The sequence below is a fragment of the Xenopus laevis genome, chromosome 5S (assembly GCF_017654675.1).
Source record: "Xenopus laevis strain J_2021 chromosome 5S, Xenopus_laevis_v10.1, whole genome shotgun sequence".
NCBI lineage: Eukaryota > Metazoa > Chordata > Amphibia > Anura > Pipidae > Xenopus > Xenopus laevis.
In genome coordinates this window covers 106,825,897-106,840,425 of record NC_054380.1, presented here as the reverse complement: position 1 = coordinate 106,840,425, position 14,529 = coordinate 106,825,897, and the positions used below count along the sequence as shown (strand labels likewise).

Genomic DNA, 14,529 nt, shown 5'->3' with positions numbered 1-14,529 from the left:
CATAAGGCTGTCATAATTAAATAAAATATGAAAGCTTTTGGGTGCAGATAATACAATGCAATATAAAGTTCTGGTTACATTTAAGCTGAATTATTATTCTGTGCTCAGACTGTTGTGCCAGAGGCACATGCTGTGTGGATCCCTTACGAATTCAACCCTCAGGGGATTTTTTCTGTTTAGCAGTAATAGAATAAAAGGATAAAGCAGAGCTGAGAAGTCTTATCTGTTTTAGCTTTACAAGTCATATATATTTACTTTGTACACACACATATATATTTTTTTGCAAATATAAAAATACAGATGGCAGACAATAACAATTCTCTGTATGTTTGAACTCAAGACTCCCTGCGATCAGGGATGGTTAATCTCAGCTTCCCAGCTGTTGCCTCTATCTGGCTTCTGATTGGGCAGGCGACATTTCTAAAACAGCTGGTGAACCAGAGACTGACTAATGCTGAATGATATATTGCGCCATTAAAAAGCATCACAATTAACAATATTACTCAGAAACCCACTATTAATTAATTTTATACTGCAGCTGTTAATTCCTTCAGGTACTCCAACTCCCTAGTGTGACTATAATATTTGTCTTAGACCTGCAGCAGAGACTTATGTGCATTAAGTATGTTAGGGATGTACCACTACTACTAATAATAATAATAACAACAGGAATTTCATTAGCAATTTTATTACATTTTAGATACAGCCTCCTCCCCATTTTAAGTCATATTTCTATACATAAAAAACATGAAATAATATAGTGAATAAAGTACCCCCTCTTGTAAAATATAAGGATATTATAAGTTACCGAGGAGTTTCATGACCATATAAAAACACGAGGCCGAAGGCCGAGTGTTTTTATACAGGTCATGAAACTCCGAGGTAACTTCTAATATCCTCATATTTTGCAACTGGGGGTACTTTATTTATTATAATACACAAATTTTAGTGAGTCATGTGACAGAAATGACATCAGAACTCACCGTTTATAACTGATGACATCAGAACTCACCGTTTATAAGGATATAATTTACAAGATATTCATGGCTTTTGTGTATTATATAGAAATATAGTCTCAAATAGATGTAACATCTTTTTAACTGCACATGTACAGTACATGTGCTCTGTACAGTTATGGGACCTGTTATCCAGAATGCTCAAGACCTGGGGTCTTTCATATCATGTAATCATTAAATAAACCCAAGAGGTTGGTTTTGCTTCCAATAAGGATTCATTATATCTTAGTTTAGATCAAGTACAAGGCACTGTTGTATTATTACAGAGAAAAAAGAAATAGTTTTTTAAAAATTTGGATTATTCGGATAAAAATCAGCCTATGGGATATGGCCTTTCCATAATTCGGAGCTTTCTGGATAAAGGTTTTCTGGATAACGAATCCGATACCTGTAATTCAGGTGCCAACCCTGTAATAGCAGGGTTTATAGTCATCAAGCTGAAGGAAGTCTATAGACTTTGCTCTGGATATGAATTTACAGTAACACCAGTGCATACAATAGTTTCATAAAAATCCCTTAAAATACACTAGGGAATAACTTGCTCTCTGATTCAGAGTGAACTGTAGAACAAAGTCTTGTTTCTGAGTCCAAAAGTCATTTGTATATAAAGGCTGCTGTGCCTGGGAGATAAAATAATATTTGTACATTGCTGTCTAACACTATTAACTTGATGCTCACTTTGTATAAAAATGTTAGTAGGTTGTATGAGGTTAGTGCAGTGCATAAGATCTAATATCATTTTCAGAAGATATACAGGGGCTGCTGTATACGAAAACAAAGTGCCCCATACCTTAGCAATGCCTTAGCTTTACCGTGAGGTGCTGGGTACTTTATTTTACCAGTTTTTAAATTTTGTGTGTTTTCCATGGCACGTTACTAATCTAACAATATCATTAAAGTAGGAATTACAAGCAATTCTCTGTGTTTTAATGGCACAACATGATGTAAATTTTCAAAGGTTGTTTGGCAATATTTCTCAATGGGCACATATTGATATAATTTTTATATAGTGATTGGTAATTCTGAGAGCAAAATACACATTATTTTAATAAATCAACCTAAATGTGGCACACTGGCAACGTGACCCTGACTCAACTGGATAAGGTACATTTTTATGAATGAAATGAACATGGAACATAAAAATTGTACTTGTTATGCAACATATAATCAAGAGAAGCAATCTATTCTAATAATAATCTAATAATTCTTTGGTGACAATCTACAGCAAGGGTCCCCAACATTTTTTTTCCAATGAACCACATTCAAATGTAAAAAAATAAGTTGGGGAGCAACACAAGCATGAAAAAAGTCCAAATGAGGGATGTGATTGGCTATATGGTAGCACTATGTGGACTGGCAGTCTACAGGAGTTTCTGTTTGCCAGTTATAAGCACCTGCTTTGAGGCTACTAGTAGCAACATCCAAGGAGTTGATGAGCAACATGTTGCTCATGAGCCACTGGTTGGGGAGATCACTGATTTACAGTATATACTAAATTAACTCAATTAACTTAGTAAATACGAGAAGTTACATCTGCTTGCATTTTGACCCTTGTTAATAGTTGAAGATAAAATCCCCAACATCAATAATCAATTGACGATGACCTGGCAATGCCATAGGTTGCAATATGAGCAACTTGTTTGTCTTTGTTAATGGTCCTATATCAAAAGCCTTAGAATTTGTAGACAATGGATATTAAAAATAAAAAAATTGCACTCATCAAATAGTGATATAAATACTTAAATATTTCGCTACTTGCTTGTGTTATGCACTTATTATTCAGGCACCTATCAGCACCTTGGCACACCACATGTAACCAGCATAATGGCAACCGGATTAAATATAATATAATAAGCTGATGAATGAATGAGACTAAGGCCAATGTCACACAAATACGCAGACAGAGAATCAGACCCTATGTTGGCATAAACCTCCTGTCCTGCCTGTACCCGAAACAAACGTGTTGACCTGGGTGCAGTCCTGGGTGAAGTGGTGGATTTTGGCGTGAGAATGCAAACTCTGTTTTCTTTGTCTGCTTGCACCCAAGCCATTACAGTTGTTCTGGGTCCAGCCAGGACAGGCTAATGCCAACTTTGGGGGCAAATTTTTGACCTGTATATTAAAGCAGGCCGATTTTCAGCACGGTTTGTCATTAGCCTAACATTCTTTTAAAGAATGCCCTGCAAACTCTTTAGTAAGCAACTCCCAGCCTACCACTTGAAGCTAGACTTGTCACTGCACAGGATATAAGACAAGAGGATTTGATAACTATCCTGTGGCAGATAAATGGAGCTGAATAATATAATAGGGTTGTGTGCAGAAAACATGGCAATGTGCTGAAAATTGTAAGTTTTACACACACACACACACACACACACACACACACACACACACCTGCACTCTAGTAAATTAACCCTCTCAGCTTCCTTAGAATAGCAATGATGAGTACTGCTGTCTTGCAGGGCCGGGGTATTAGGCTGGGGTCTTAGGCGCAATTCAAGGCAGGATGCTACATGCACAGAGTTTGTGTTCTCCCCATGGTTGTATGGGTTTCCTCTCACACTTTAAAACATACATACATACAGGTTATTACAGGTTACATAAACATACAGGTTATTTGGCCCCTTATAAAATTGACCCTGTGTGAAAGAGTCCTTAGATTGGAAGCTCCAATGGGGTAAAAAATGCTGTATGGTCTCTGTAAAGCACTGCAGAATATATCAGCATTATATCAATAAGAATAATTCCTTTTTGATTTGCAAACATGTAATTAGTTAATGTCTGGCTATCTAATGTATGAAACTTTCATTTCATCCAGGCTGTGATATAAAGTATCTAGTGGAGATTAGTCTAAGGCAACTGGACTGTCTGAGCATTTTAAAAAATGTTTTACCACTCATTTGAATGGCTTTTAAGTTCAACTTTGAAGGGAAATGCCAGTGAATTCCCAAACTCTCGGTTGAACTGAAGAAGCCACTTGGATGGTTTTCAAGAAAACTCAGCAAGTCCACTTGCCTTTGACTCACCATAGATACTGAGTAACTTTGCTCATTATACATTTTCAGGTGCAATACCTATGCATTTGTCTTATAGTACAGAATCATTTCAATCTCTGTACTCGAGTATATACGGTATTTAGCTTTTGGAGTGAACTCCATTTTCAGGGGAAAATTACCATAAAATAGCTCTCAGCAATAACAGTTTTTAACAGAACAATTGAAGGCATTTGTGTATCTGAGATACATATTTTGTTTTCATCTCACGAGCTGTTTGCAAAGGTCACATCCTAGATGATTTTCACATTGATTGACAGTGAAGATATGAGTTCATATTTATTTAATGGTATCACTTGCTAAATCATTGTAGAGGAATGAACAAAAACACATAATATAATTTTTTGATTACTAATAATACCCAATGACCAATGAATTTGCTTATAGCTGGAAATACAGACAAAAGCCTCAACTTTATGTACAGTATATATATGATTTTCTGTCCAGTATAAGGGGATTATTTATTAAAGTCTGATTTTTTCCGGTTGAACTTTTAAAGGGGAAAAGCACAATTTTTTCGTAGAAAATAACATTCTTCTTCATTTATTAAACCCCGATGGTATTAAAAGTCTAAAAAAGTATTCCAACTGAGACCTGCCAAGTTCATGTAGAAGTCAATGGCAGATGTCCCGTTGATATCCTGATCTGCGATTGGTTTCGTTCAATAATCCGAAGATTTTGTGGTTTTTGGCCATCGCAGGTTTCGGTATCAAAGCCAAAAAACTTGCAGTTTTCAGTGACAAATCTGAAAAATTCGTACGATTTGGATTTTTTCAACGATTTTATGGAGTTTTTTCCCGCACGAGAAGTTTTCAGAATCATTTATTGATAAATAGGGGGTAAAAGTCTGCGCGGATTTGGTCTGAGTAGTTTTGAGAAAATAATGAGAACTTTTTGGATTTTGATAAATAACCCCTTAAATGTTAGGAAGATATAATGTGTATGTAGTGGATGCCACAAATTACATTATACAGGTATAGGATAGGTATAGGATAGGTTATCCAGAAAGCTCAAATTATGGGAAGTCCATCTTCCATAAAAACAGTACCTTGCACTTGGTCCCAACTAAGATATAATTAATCCTTGTTGGGGGCAAAACAAACCTGTAAGAATGGATTAATGTTTAAAGATTTATGGCATTGAGACACAAATTATGGAAAGATTCCATATTTGGAAAACCCTAGCTCCCAAGCATTCTAGATAACAGCTCTCATGCCTGTAACCATGCATAAAGCTAGATTTTAACCAGACTGGATCTACTAGACTAGATGCTTGGGAGCTGTGTATTAGTGATGTGTGGGCCAGGGTTTTCCTGACCTGCACCTGACCCTAACCCGCCCTGCTGAAGAAGGATGTAGGAGGATTAGGACGGCTGAGACGCAGTTACATTACAATTCATGAACCTTAAAATACAGGAACATAGCATGCTGTATACTCATCTCAGTTCCAGTGTGTGTATTGAAAATAATGTAAACAGAATTCATAGTTTCATTTCCCCCTACACCTTCACCCATCTGCCATGTAAGGGGAAATTAGGTGAATTCCAGGGTTTCTACCACCACATTTTGGAAGAAGAAGAATTATGCAGATGTATTTGATGTTAGTTCTGGCATGTTCCCTAATGAATCAGCTTTGGTTTCAATAGAGAACTGCCATGCAAATAATCATAGCTGAACTATTCCTTTAATGTGCTTTTAGATTCATATGACTGGGAGAGCTCACTGCTGAAGCAGGTGAGTTAAACAGCAGCAGCACTGAGAATCCATTTTGCGGTTTGATGTGATTTTGAAATAGCTTTTTGCCATAGTTTATAAGCTTTAAGGATTCCATGACATTTGGAAAACCTCAGAAATATAGATCAGTATCACACAGCTTTAGGAGACAGAACAGGTGGGCCACACCAGAGGTCATGGATCTGTAGGTTTGCAAAGCAGATATTTAATATTCAATTTATTTTAGTGCAGTTATAGATTCTGTCCTACTAAGTCTGAGATTATGTCCTACTGATTTGTTCCATACAGCCCTGTGGAAACAAGAACAGTGGCAATGAAAGAAGAAAAAATGGGTGTTATTCTGTTTTCCCCCCATTTACAAAAAAACATTAGGAATGATATTCCTTCTATATCACCCTAACTCACCTTCAGTTTACCCCCCAACCCAGCTAAGGCTCTGGGCCCCCTTACACCTGACAGTTTGGTTGAAAACAGCTGCAATAGAGAGACCAGTTATTTATTTTAACAAGAACATGGCAGGAGAGAAGGTTTGCTTCAAAATTCTCTGTAGACAATATCTAAAGTTATTTCAGCATAGTCATTTACCATGGAAATAATATATGTGCCAGCTGTAAAGGGCAAGGTGATAACTCTACAGGGGGGCAATGCAACATTTCAATATATCTAATCTGTTGTTCTCCAAATACATAGAAAGGCTTAACACATCCACAGATATTAAACTCTGATTAATAAATACAGGTCATCTGCTATAAATAAAATATTAAAATACTTTTTAGACTAAAATGGTGGGACATTTCCAATTTATATCTTTCCTTGGCTATTAAATCCAGTTAATGCAATGCTGGCAGGCCCTGCTATAATCCCAGGAATGTCAAGGGCACTGCTAGGCCTCACGCTTACTGGAAAGAGGCCATGTCCCCTGTTAATATAAATTAATTATGAAGGAGAATATAATATCATTCATAACAAATCACAGTGTGGGACTGTTGACCGGTTTTAGGGCAGCATTAAGTACATTTTTTAGGCTGAAACTTAAAATTCATATTAAATATCTTTGAAGGAAAACATTTTGGCAGCAGTATCCCGGTTTGCAAAGGGAAATATCTTACTAACCTGTATAACACATTCCCATGGTAGTAGAGAACATAGCTACAATACATTCTTTCTTTCATATTCAATAGCTAAGTACACCACAACCTATTACAGAGATGGGACCTCTTACTTGGAAACCCTCTATCCAGATAGTTCAGAATTACAGGAAGGCCATCTCCCCTAGAGTCCCTTTAATCCACATAATCCAAATTTATAAATACAAATAAAAAACTATTCACTTTTATTCTGTAATAAAACAGTACCTTGCATGTGATAATTCATCCTTATTAGAAGCAAAAACAGCCTATTGGGTTTATTTAATGTTAAATTAAATTTTCTAGTAGGTACAAAGATCTAAATTACAGAAATATCCATTATCCGGCATTCTTAATAACAGGTCCCATACCTGTATTATATTAAATACAAATGGGTTTCAGTATACTGAAACCATACAGATACCAGAACAAATATTCCATAAGATAAAAAACAATGTGGCCACCTTTTCTTAAAGGTCACTGAATCTGAAGACATTCAAGTGTGTATTATAGTTTCTGACCTCAAATAACTCATATACTTAGCATAAAGCAAGAAACTCTCATTCTCAGGCAGTGACTGAGTCTGTCTATTCAACTTTCACCAATATAAGCTATAAAGCAACATGCCATTTGGATCTAATACTGATTAGCCACAAAGGGCTCTTACACATCAAGAAATGCATCTGAAGCTGATAAAAACACATGTATTGCATTTATAAAATGCTAAAAAAAATGCAATACATGCATGCATTTGCTGGTAATCATCATCATATTATTATGCTATGTCTTAGCTTGTCAAAGCATTAATTTTAGTGGACAATGTGTTATGTTATCTGTTTAGTTGCTCCAAATATTTTCTGTCTGTCTGTCTAGTGTCATTTCCATTGTTTGCTGGGACCATTTCCGGTGTTTGGCATATCATGGACGTGTGCACCCTAAGGGAACCCTGGAGTTACTGCCTGGTGGCAGTAGCTCCAGGCTTCACCTTCATGAGCCCTATGGCGTTTGTAAGGGACCCATAGGTTTGGTAACCCTCCCTTTGGCTTTAAATCCCTACAGAGCTTCAGTGCCTAGTTGCTGGGCAGTTGCCCATGTACCTAGTTATCTAATTTCCATATCTGTGTCATTGACCAATAGGCGTATGATCACTTCCAGCCACACTTTAATACAGTGTTTGGTTAGGGGTGGCCTTTCTCTTTGGGCTTCAGTTGATGACCCAGCTGGATGTGCTCCATGGAGCCAGGGATTAACAAGGCCCCAGTAAAGCTGTACTGACCTAGAGGGACAACCCTTCTAGTGAAAGTCAGAAAGCAGGGACCCCATGAACAAGGCTTTAGTCATGGCAGGTTATTTCATGTAATAGTGAGATAGAGAGATCTAGATATAAAGAGCAGTCTGTGCTCCAACAAAGATTAATAGCAGGGAGTTGCTTTCCCCTAGGCTCTGCTTGCCTATTTGAAGGGATTGCAGTGATAAATAAGGAATCAGACTTAGATTAGTCTCCCTGATCCCCTTCATTAAAGAGAATGCATGCTGTCTTAGTCTTGCTTTACTCATTGGAGTTGAGGACTGCTCAGCTGGCAACCCTACCCCTATCTTTTACTCACTTCTAGAGCAAGCTATCAAAGGCCTAGACCTTCTGTCATTGTAGCTTGTCCTTATTAATAAAGTTTGAGCTTACCTCAGGTTTTTCCTTCATACCAAATTGTATCAATAACAATACTATACAATAGTCTCTATAATATTTGGTACATAAAATAAGTATTTATTCCAAAGTTGACACCAGCTCTCCTTCAGTCTGGGCTTCAATTTATATGGTAATTGGATGAAAATCTCATCAGTTATTCTCCAGGGAGCCTCATGCAATGATTTAGTCATCCTTAGGTGACGGACCAACAGTTTTTTAATGTCTGGTCTAAATTATGCAGCCACGTAGGAACAACATATAATTTTTTTAATTTCAGTTTTATAACATAGTTGTTATTTCAGAATATTTTTTTTTCACATTTTCATGTTATTCCTACTCATCATGTTATTCATGGCTTCTACATTGTTACAATTATACAAAGCCACTCCAGCAAACATATAGTAATGCAAAAAGTTGATTTCCCTGTGTTTACTTTACTTATGTTTCGGGGGCATGCCCCTTGTCAGGTGATTGATACAAACCCACCATACACCTTAAATATGCTTCAACCAAATCCCCACCCCACAACAATTATGCAAATCAGTTTCCAGTACCCACAGTAAAACAATAAATTAAAGGGTGTCAGTCCGAAGTTCAAAAAATGCAAGAGTTCCAAAGTTCATAAGAAGATTTGTAGATCAAAGTCCATCATCATCATCATCATCATTTATTTATATAGCGCCGACAAGATACGCAGTGCTTTACCTTAGTTATAACAAACAGTGAATACATGGTGGATAAAAAAACAAGGGTTACAGAGTACAATAGGATTAGAGAGCCCTACAAATTAGAGTTTACAAACTAAAGGTTAGGGTGCAATTGAGACATTAGGATTTTAGAAACAATTTTATGATTTATGATACAGCAATGTTTGATAATAATTAAAGTACATTGAATAAGTCCATAAATTAAGGGAGATCCACCAGTCTGTTCCATACCTTGCAGAGGTTTGTAGTTAAACAATTAAATAAATTAACAAAACAGTGGTATCTTTCAGTCAATTGTTCCTAATTTTTTCCTAATATATATGTTTTCCTAATTTACTCAATTGTGAATAATGCCCAATATTAATGCTCTTGCAGTAGTTTGAGCAAGAATTATGTCTTGTCTGCTTTCATTGAATAAGACCTTCTGTGCAATATATACAGCCTTAGTTGTACACTTACCAGAGAGGAGCATTTAATGATACTACATTGGACAAGTGCCCTTGTGAAAATTGGTATAAGCAAAATAAGGCTCAGACACAGAGCATGAATTTCATGTTGCTAGGCAATTTTAAACTGACAGCGGAAGTTTATTTATAAGCAGTCTAGAGAGACTAATTTTGCCAAATGAATTTGGAGTTTGGCCAGGTTTCTTCCGAAGTATTTGAGATACATACCAGGAACAGCTTTTTATTTCTTCTAATTGCTGTTTCTTGCAGGATGAAATTAGAAGACACACATAGTTCATAAACAGAGTGTGATAAGGAAAGAAACATGAAATGAGTTGCAGTGTGGTATAGACGACAGTGAAATGAAAAAGGTGAGGTTTACAAAGGCAGTGGTGGGAATCTAAATAGAAAGAAATAGAAACAAAGTACTACAGCCAGTTGGATGGTGGGATCAGTAAAAAGCCAAATGTGGGTTAGAAATGAGAAATATTGTTAATTGAAGTTACCAGGGGTGACTTTAACATAAACAAACATAAAACACATGCCAGACGAATGCTTTTTGTGTACTGGGCACTTAATAATAGACTTTTTTCCACCCATAGTAAAGTTTTTCATCTTTAGGGATGGGCGAACTTGACCCGTTTTGTTTCGCCAAAAATTTGCCACCATCGAAATGTCGCAACGCCCATTAAAATCTATGGGCAGTGAAAATTTTTTGTCACGCGGTGAAATATTTTTGTCGCACGTCTTATTTTTTTTTTGATGCATGACACAATACAAGTCTATAGGCTTCATTTCCGCGGCGAAACAAGGCAAAAAAAATACGCCCATCCCTATTCATCTTGCCTCATGGAAAAAAATGGTATTGAATTTACAGTATACTGTAGTTTAGGTCTCAACTGTACTTCATTTAACATCTTCTAAATTCCCAATTTTCCCCACTATTTCTGAAGCAGCCTCACATCCTCTAAAAAGCATCAGATCAAATACATGCTAGAGATTTGTACAATGGGACAGTATTATCCAAAGATTAATATCATTACCAGCACAAAGTCATGGACTGTATCATGGTTCTATTATAATTTTAAAATGAGAATCAGTATTTCTATCCTACCATATTTTTTAATGGTGGTTTTTGCAGCTGTTAAAGGGGTTGCTCACCTTTCCATTAACTTTTAGTATGATGTAGAGAGGGATATTCTGAGACAATATGCAATTAGTTTTCATTTTTTATTATTTGTACTTTTTAAAGTGATTTAGCATTTTATTCAGCAGCTCTCCAGTTTGACGATGAACCGTCCTCTAATTCCTTTTAATGACCTCTTGCTACAGAGATTGGGATGCCATTCTCTTAGTTCATTACACATTTGTGATTCAAGCCTTGGAAATAGCATGCATTCAAACAGTAAATATATTTCTCCACCCCTTACCCTGATTTTTAAATTCACAATGCAATGTTTTTACACTCCAGCATAATATGGAGCAACCACTAAGTAGTATGCAATAATTTGCATTAGGTTTAAAACAGAGCTGGGTAAAGCTGACCACAACCATAGGCCACCTGGCTAGTTGTTGCTTCATTTTGCTAGCATTAATGGGCATGTGAATCACATAATTTTTTTCCATTTGCTTCTTTAGAAGGACATCAGTGGCATGTAGGTACAACAAAAAGCCCTGAACATAACCACGTGACTATTTGAGCCTTGTACATTGGACTTAAGTAGTGATGGGCGAATTTGCGCCGGTTCGATTCGCCGAAAAATTCCCGAATTTCGCCCGAAATTCGCGAAACTACGAAAAATTCTCGAAACGGCGCCGGCGTCTCATTTTTGGCGCCGGCGCCCGTTTTTGACCCCGGTGCCCGTTTTCTGGGCGAATTTTCGCGGGCGTTTCACAAATTTATTCGCTGGCGGCGAATCGCGCAAATTCGCCGCGAATTTGCGCCTGGCGAATAAATTCGCCCATCACTAGACTTATGGCAAGGCAAGTTCCTATGTGAGTTGCACTTGAATGGATACATTTTTGAGCATTGCAGGCTTTACACTTCTTGCATTAGTAAAAAAAAGTCCTAATGTGTGCAGAGACAATCTGAATGTCAGGGTATTACTATTAAAATACAAATTACTTTAAAATGGTTACGCTTGTACCATGATTGTTGACAGCTACAGTTACTAACAGAATGGTAAGACACTGTAGCTTTAAGATAATAGTATGAAATAATACTAAAGTAAACATTTTTTAGGCAAACAGAAAACACAGACCTTACTGATAGTAATCATTTAATATTTCCCTGTGCATATCGGTCCCTATGGATCTTCCTGAGCTATCATAATGCTCATGATCATGAATTAGATCTAAGCAACAACTACTGGAAACCCACTGTTTGCATCATTTATGTGGCTATTTTTTTCCTTCTCCTCACTTGCATAGAAATGTAGGTCATTGCATTCTGAGTCATAGAATTTCTCTGTTTAATCCCTGCTTTATGAATATGGAGCCATGGGCATTGATAAACCGCATTTAATAAAAAAGGGAATATTCCAATAAAGCTTTTCAGTAAAATATTATTATATTTTGTTTATAAAAATGCATATTGTATGCCATGTAGATTACACCAGGGAATTCTCTCCCCAAGGGGGTAGGGAAATACACTTAATGAATAGGCTAACATATATTGAAATCTTATGCTCGGCAAGAAGATGTTACTTTTTTTTTTTTTTCATTTTAGATTCAGTCTGTTTTCAATCTCTGATATATCTATACTTAAAAGTAAGGACTTATATATTGATTGTGTCCATGTTGCCTGCTTGATCCTTTTACAAAAATGGATGCTAAATTGCACCACTGCAGTAGCCCATAGCAATTAATCTAGTACACATTGGTGATTGAAAGCAAAGATCTGATTGGCTGCTATGGTTAGACCCAGAGAAATAAACAAACAAGCCTGATATATATAAAATAAATAATAATGATAATTTATAGAATTGGATAAAGTTAAGCTTACATTAAAGGCTAGATGTGTAGCTGGTCCAATGTGTTCGTGCATTTTCTCAGTTTCCAACTTAACTACACAAGGGTCAGTGTGTGTGGTTGTTGTTCCCAAAACAATAAGTTTAGTATGGGAATACTGTATATATATACAGGGCTAAACATTCCTTCACCTGTGCCTTTGTCTTGACCCATACTTGCTCACAAACTCACAAAAATAAAGCTGTAAGAGTTAATGGATTCTTAGCCATTCTTGGAAGAATTGACTGAAATGAGTAGATGCAGTAGGTTATTTTCAGAGCAGAACAAAATACATATTTAATAATATTTTTGAGCCATTTTGAATTTAATATTCAATTAAATATTCAATATTCTGATAAACCTTCATTGCAAAATCAATGCCATCTTATTTTCCTATCTTTTATTTCTGATTTGAGCTTAGCAGCTCTTAGTTGATTAGGTAGTTAAGCATTGTCATATCATATCCAAAAAAAAAAAACAGGTTTATTTACTCTATTTTGCTAATCTCTCTAATTTCTCCTAAGTATTTGGCCCAGTTTCCAGACGCTGTAAAATGAATGGGAGTTTAATCTATTACAAACAGATTAATTGCTTAATGATCAAAATCATTTTTGGCATATGAATATCTAGCAATGGTATCTGCTTTGTTGGGATAAGGTTTGCACCCAAGAACTTGTTATATCTTGCTTGGGTTCCTTTATTATCCTAAAGATAATCTATAGTTGCAGTGTATAAAGAAAGGAAAGCCTTGGAGCTATAAACGCAGGGGCTGCATGACAAGGGATCCAAATGACCAGCAGCCAAATTGCACTGGTTTATATTTAAAGACTAGCAAAATCAGATATAGCTGTGATTGGATGAGTAGGAATGAGTTAAGGCAGGGAAATGCCAGGCTGGGGCTGAAGAAAGAGATGGATGTGATGTCAGGGGAAGAAGCAGTTGACTTCCTTATCTTCTGAGCAGGTAGAAAGGTACCACCCACCCTGCCCTTTTTTGCATATTTTGTGAAATGAAAGGGTTTCTCTTTATGTTCCCATATTATTTATTAATAAGAAAATGTAGATGTATTCCTGCATGTATTGTGGTTTCGGTACAGTTATAGTTATAGTCATGGATATAATGACATAGTGCTGATCTCAAGTGAGGAGCGGCAGAGCATAGTAGCGGTCTCTTATGGAATTCTAGCTTTGAATATTGCCTTGGGGTGAGGCTGGCAAGGTCCTATTTATTTCATAAAATGAAATTAATAAATTCCATTTTCACCATTTCTGGCTCCTGGTGTCTCATTATGGCATGTAACAATGGGGTTCAATGGGATAGTTGAAGGCGAAGGGTCATTTGAGGAGTCCCCTTGTCAAGACACACACAGCTTTTTCATACGATTCAATCAAATTCTGACAAAACAATGTTGGTCTGGGTTTGAGTGATCAATCACCCAAGCTATAGTTGCAAAGGCAAAGTGTGATAAAACTGTCTCTATTTCTTTGTAAAACCACATTTGTATATTCAGAAAGATCATCACATATACAGACATTCTGATAGAAACTTTTATGTTAACTATGCCTTGCAAAATAAATTAATTAACTCTGTGACAGTTGTTTAAACTGATCTAATGTAGCCTCATACCATAAATGTATTACACATGCAACTTCTGATCTGTTATATGTAATAAAATGAGATCAAGAAAGAAAACTGCCGGCAGTCATTTTGATTTTTTTTTTTTTTTAAAAAAAGAAAAATCTTATAAATAT

At 36.3% G+C, this 14,529-nt stretch overlaps 1 protein-coding gene across 1 annotated transcript in view; it reads left to right on the top strand.

Moving 5' to 3' along the window:
- The window catches only part of LOC108718135 (neuronal tyrosine-phosphorylated phosphoinositide-3-kinase adapter 2), an 82,673-nt gene that overhangs the window by 37,162 nt on the left and 30,982 nt on the right, over positions 1 to 14,529 (top strand). The gene's annotated exons all lie outside the window — the stretch shown is intronic.